Consider the following 4,731-nt stretch of genomic DNA (forward strand, 5'->3'; position numbering starts at 1 on the left):
TAAGAAAGTTTACTTATTTTTCTAATTATATCTGAAAGTTTTAAAATGAACAACTTCTTAAATATTTGAAATTAAATTTTGTGTATATTCCAATGACAATATGAATTTTCTACCTGGATGTATTTTAATCCACTATCTTTAAGAGTTAGCTCAAGTTTTTGTGTGCATGTCTAGTTTGCTTTTAAACTAATCCAATGAGTTATAACTATAATCAATTTTATAGATCTCAACTATCTGTTAAAATTATTTTCCTCTGTGCTCTTTAATATATTGATGACAGCTATTTTAATGGTCATATTTTTTCTTCTTTAAATGCCTACTAATATTTTTTAATTTCATGTCACACTTTGTGTATAAGGACCCTGGACAATTTTATTTTCTAGTAGATAGGCCTCTTTTACTTGGATAAGCAGATAAAGCAAGATACTGATCCCCTCCATTTAATGAGGGACTAAGCTGGCTTGGGACTGTGTTGCAGGTTTGATGAGACTCCAGCTGCCTCTATTTACTCCTTGTTTGTCAAGCATGTGTCACCTGTGCCTGGTGGTGAGAGAGTAGCACCTCTCTCTCCTTAGCTTCGTCATCCCCTCAGAGATTTGAACCTTTACTTATTGGTCTTTCATTTATACTCCACTTTCAATTTTATAAGTTTCTTGAAGAGGTGGTCGTGGTATATCAACCTCAGGAAATTTCAAAACAATAAACACACTATGGAGAGATAGACCACACATTTAAAGCTTTTCAAGTTTCCAAGCTGTGCCAAGTCACATGTTCACGTCTGTGGGACCAGGCCCAATATGCAGCTTACATTTAGAATTAGCAAATGACCCCAGGAAATAAAATAGCTATTCACAGGTTGTTCACATCAAAAAACTTTTTCTTTCTGTGAGATTTTGGTTCAGGTAATCCTGTTTTCCTCTACATTGATTCAGTGTCTTTAAAAATATGATTTTCAACTCACATCATGAACTTTTGCTCCAAGAGGCACCACAGGAACACACCAGGAAAGCAGAGAATCAACAGATACTTTGAAGGAAGTGGTTTACATCTGCAGGCTCAGTGAAAGCAGAGAATCAACAGATACTTTGAAGGAAGTGGTTTACCTCTGCAGGCTCAGTGAGACTGCTGAAAAACTCAGCTGCAGCAAGCCCTGCCCAAGGAGTCTGAGCTCAGACATGCCTAACCCTGCCCCCACCTGATGGTCTTTCTCCACTCACCCTGGTAGCTGAAAACAAAGAATATAACCTCTTGGGAGCTCTAGGGCCCCACCCACTGCCTGAGAAATCTAAATACTTATCCAGGTGGCCCTAGGCTACACTTCTATTCTCCCAATACACCACAGATGGTGCTCTCTTGAAAGCACCACCTCCTGGCTGGAGGGCAAACAACACAAAACCAGCACACATAACAAAATTATAACAAGATGTCATAGAATCCTTCAGGTGTCCTTAGCCAGCCGAAACTTCTGTGGCCAGCAGTGCCTCTCCCTGAGTTTTGCTCACACCAGTGGGCTCATTCTTCCCAGTAGGCCTAGAAGGCTGTGCTTGGCTCATGTTACTGGCCCAGATCCCATTCCTGCCAAGGGTGAGCCAGATACCAAGAAGCAAGGGTTGTGTGAGAGAGGGAGTATGGGGTCCTGCCACTGCACGCAGCAAGGCACACCAGCTGCTGCATTAGGGCAGGCAGCTTCAGGCATAAGCTCAGGCATTGGCTCCATGTGAAACTGTGGCTGAACCAGATGTGCTGCATGCAAATTTCGCCACAGGCACCAGCATCTGGACAAGGGTAACACAATTGTAGCCAAAAGCTCAGAGACTCTAGGAACCACAGAGCCCCAAACAGGGTGTTACAGTGTGTCACAGTCCTGGATCAAGGAACCCTGAAGTCTGGGCTCTCAGAAGGGCTGTAACAGAGTGAGCAGGGTGGGGCAGGATGATGTGTGTGTTTTAGCCTGTTTGTGTTACAGCTCTTTCAGTCCTATGACTCCAGTCTGGCCCATGGCTCCTGGGCTGGCCCAGACTTGTCACTGCATCCTGTCATGTGAGGTGACCATCCAGCACTGGCAGAGGGTGGTAGGGTTATAGTGTTACAGCTCTGCCTCAGGGAATCCCAAGGTCTGAGCAACCCAAAGTGTCAGCACTCTTCATTCCCACAGTCCAGGAGCATGTCACTGCCCGCACCACGGCAAGCCAGACAGAAAAGTGTTATGCCTTCTTTTGCTCCCACTGTACAGTGGATCCTGAGTTCTTGTCCCACATCCAGGAAAAAAGGTTATGTGGACTACTGGAGAGTGAGCAAGGCAGAGAAGAACTTTATTGGATGACCAAACAGCTCTCAGTGAAACGGAGACATAAAGTGGGTAGCTTCTATTTGCAGGCAGGTAGTCTAGATGAGTGTCTGAGTCCGGCTGAGTTCAGGATTTGTATGGGCTCAGAATGGAGGAGGGCATGATTGGTCTGTGGGCAGCCATGGGGGTGCCTGGAAAAAGCACCACTTGATTGACCAAGAGGCATCAAGGAAGTTCTCACTCCGGGTCACAGACTCAACCTGGAACTGGCAGGCTGGCCACCAGGCTGCAGGCCATCCCTGGCTTGTAGGTGGTGTTTCACCAGGGACCTGCACCTTCCTGCCTCTAGGAACCTGTCTGCCTCCTGCTGCCATCAACATGCCATCCGTGGTGCCCAGGCTCTCCACATAGATGGATACCCACAGGCCCACACTGAGCCACCCTCAGCTCCTCCGGCCTGCCTCCTGTACTTGTCAGCACCCAAAGTTTCAGCCTCAGAAGCAGATTCTGGAGGAGGCTGAGACAGTTGGGGGACTGACATGTCAATGCTGACCCAAGTGTGTGCCCACCCAGTCACAAAAGTGCCTGAGCTTGGCTACGAGGACATGTCCACAGCTTTGCTCCACCATGGAGTGGGTGCTGGAAGTGAGAGTGTACAGGGAATGAAAGCAGACACTTTTGAACCTACAGAGGCAGGGAGCTTCCCTGCCCCTGGTAGAGTGTGGGGTCCCTGCTGGAATCACCTGTTCCCAGCCCTCACCAACTCCATGGAGCACACAGCCCCAGCTGCAACTCCCCTGCTGCAGCTGATTCCTTGCAGCACTGCTCCAGATGGGTGGCCTTCAAAGAGTACACTTCACTCCCCTGCTACCTCCACTGGAGTAGGTGTTGGTATCCACAGGTGAGACATGAAGATGGATCATGGCTGACACTCCTAGTACCATCCCAGAGCCCAGTAGCCCCACTCAGTAGCTAGAAGAGAAATAACAATCACTGCAGTTTGGCTCTCAGGAAGCCCATCCCCAGGGAAAGGAGGAGAGCACCACATCAAGGGAGAACCCTGAGGGAAAAAAGAATTTGAACAACAGCCCTGGAACCCCAGATCTTCCCTCTGTCATAATCTACCCAAATGAGAAGGAACCAGAAAAACAATTCTGGTAATATGAAAAAACAAAGATCTATAACACCCTTGAAAGATCACACTATCTCTCTAGTAATGGAATCAAACCAAGAAAAAAATCTCTGAGTTGCCAGAAAAAGAATTCAAAGGGCAGTTATTGAACTACTCAAGGAGGTACTAGAGAAAGGTGAATATCAACTTAAAGAAATAAAAAAAAAATTACAAGATATGGACAGAAAAATTTCCAGTAAAATAGATAGCACAGGGGACAGGCATAGTGGCTCATGCCTGTAATCCCAACACTTTGGGAGGCCGAGGCGGGTGGATCACCTGAGGTCAGGAGTTCGAGACCAGCTTGGCCAACATGGTGAAACCCCATCTCTACTAACAATGCAAAAATTAGCCAGGCATGGTGATGCACGCCTGTAATCCCAGCTATTCGAGAGGCTGAGGCAGGAGGATTGCTGGAACCCAGGAGGCAGAGATTTCAGTAAGCCAGGATCACACCGTTGCACTCCAGTCTGGGCAACAAACAGTGAGACTCCATCTCAAAAAAAATAAAACCTAAAACAAACAAAAAGACTATAGTTAGCATAGATAAAAAACAATAACAACCTCTGAAAATGCAGGATGTACTAAGAGAAATGAAAAATTAACTGGAATGTTACAGCAGTAGAATGCAACAAGTAGAAGAAAGAACTTCAGAGCCTGAAGACAAGGCTTTCAAATTAATCTAATCCAACAAAGACAAAGCAAATAGAATTTTATAAAAAGAACAAAGTCTCCAAAAATTTGGGGATTATTTTAGACTACCAAACCTAAGAATAATTCATATATATATATATACACACACATATATACACACACACACGCATACCAAGGACTGCTATTCAGCAATAAAAAGGAGCAAAATAATGGCATTCACAGCAAACTGGATGGAATTGGGGACCATTAATCTAAGTGAAGTAATTCAGGGATGGAAAACCAAACATTATATATTCTGAACCATAAGTGAGAACTAAGCTATGAGAACACAATGCAGAAAAATAATACAAAGGACTTCGGGGCTCTGGGGAAAAGGTGAAGGGGAATGAGGGATAAAAGACTACACATTGGGTACACTGTACACTGCTCATGTGAGGAGTGCACCAAAATCACAGAAATCATGACTAAAGAACTTCTGTAACCAAACACTACCTGTTCCCCCAAAACCTATTGAAATAAAAAATAAAATTAAACAAAATGATTTGCCACATCTGTGAGATTTTTTACTTAATATAGTAAGAAAATGGTCTGTTAATTTTATTATTAATCATATTTATTA

The sequence above is a fragment of the Rhinopithecus bieti genome, unplaced genomic scaffold (assembly GCF_001698545.2).
Source record: "Rhinopithecus bieti isolate Rb0 unplaced genomic scaffold, ASM169854v2 scaffold_10351, whole genome shotgun sequence".
In the NCBI taxonomy this organism is placed as follows: Eukaryota; Metazoa; Chordata; class Mammalia; order Primates; family Cercopithecidae; genus Rhinopithecus; species Rhinopithecus bieti.